Genomic DNA, 972 nt, shown 5'->3' with positions numbered 1-972 from the left:
CTCACCGGCCGCGCCCCCTGCGCCGCCCCCGGACATCCTGGCCGCCTACAGGCTGCAGAGGGAGCGCGACTTCGAAGACCCTTACTCCGGGGGGTCGTCCTGCTCCGCCGCTCTCGCTACCCCCGCTACCCCTGGCCCCACGCCGCCCCCGCGCCACGGCTCGCCCCCGCACCGCCTTATTCGGGTCGAAACCCCTGGGCCCCCAGCGCCCCCTCCCGATGAGCGGATCTCCGGACCCCCTGGCAGCAGCGACAGGGTGAGTGCCCAGCCGGGCGGGGATGGCCACGAGGGGAGGTGATCAGAGGTCTGAAGGTTGTGAAGAGGGACAAAGGTGGCCTGGCCCGGGCCGGGCCCCTCGATGTCACAGCTCCTGGCGGACGCGAGCTTAGTCCATGACCCTGGGCTCTGGGTCTTCACCCACCTTTGTTCGGATTCTCCACCGACTAAACTGGGACGGGAGCCCCAAACTCTGTCCCTATCCCCTGTTATTGCTCCGGGACTGGTGACCCTCCCCCTCCCGGACTCCTCTCGGTTTTGCAGACCCCTGGAACCTGATCCTGATCCTGGAGCCGTTTTCTAACGGGAATAGAGGCGCCCCGTCCCCCCCCCCCCATACACACACTCCTTTGCTGGTTTATGGCTTTTCTGCCCCTCTGGGAGCAGCAGCTCACTGCCCTTTCATCTCTGACCCTTCCCCCAGGGCAGAGCCAGCACAAAGCTCTCCCCTCCTCCTCCTCCTCCTCCTCCTCCCCCTCCCCCGCTCCTCTTCCTCCTCTGGGAGCCCAAGCATCCTTGAAGGTGCTAAAGCCCCCAAAAGGAGGTGAAATCTGGGGTTTCTCCCTGCGAACACAGCAAGAGCTGGCCTTTGCCTTACCAAGTGGGACTGGAACTGGGTGGGCTGCTGTTCTCAGGAAGCCAGGACAGGCAGTGTGTAGCTCCTGCCGAGGATGTTGACCGCTGGGGTCCAGGCCC

This window comes from Galeopterus variegatus, unplaced genomic scaffold (genome assembly GCF_000696425.1).
Source record: "Galeopterus variegatus unplaced genomic scaffold, G_variegatus-3.0.2 Scaffold2829, whole genome shotgun sequence".
NCBI classification, from domain to species: domain Eukaryota; kingdom Metazoa; phylum Chordata; class Mammalia; order Dermoptera; family Cynocephalidae; genus Galeopterus; species Galeopterus variegatus.
The sequence above is the reverse complement of the archived record's forward strand: the minus strand, read 5'-3'. Positions refer to the sequence as shown.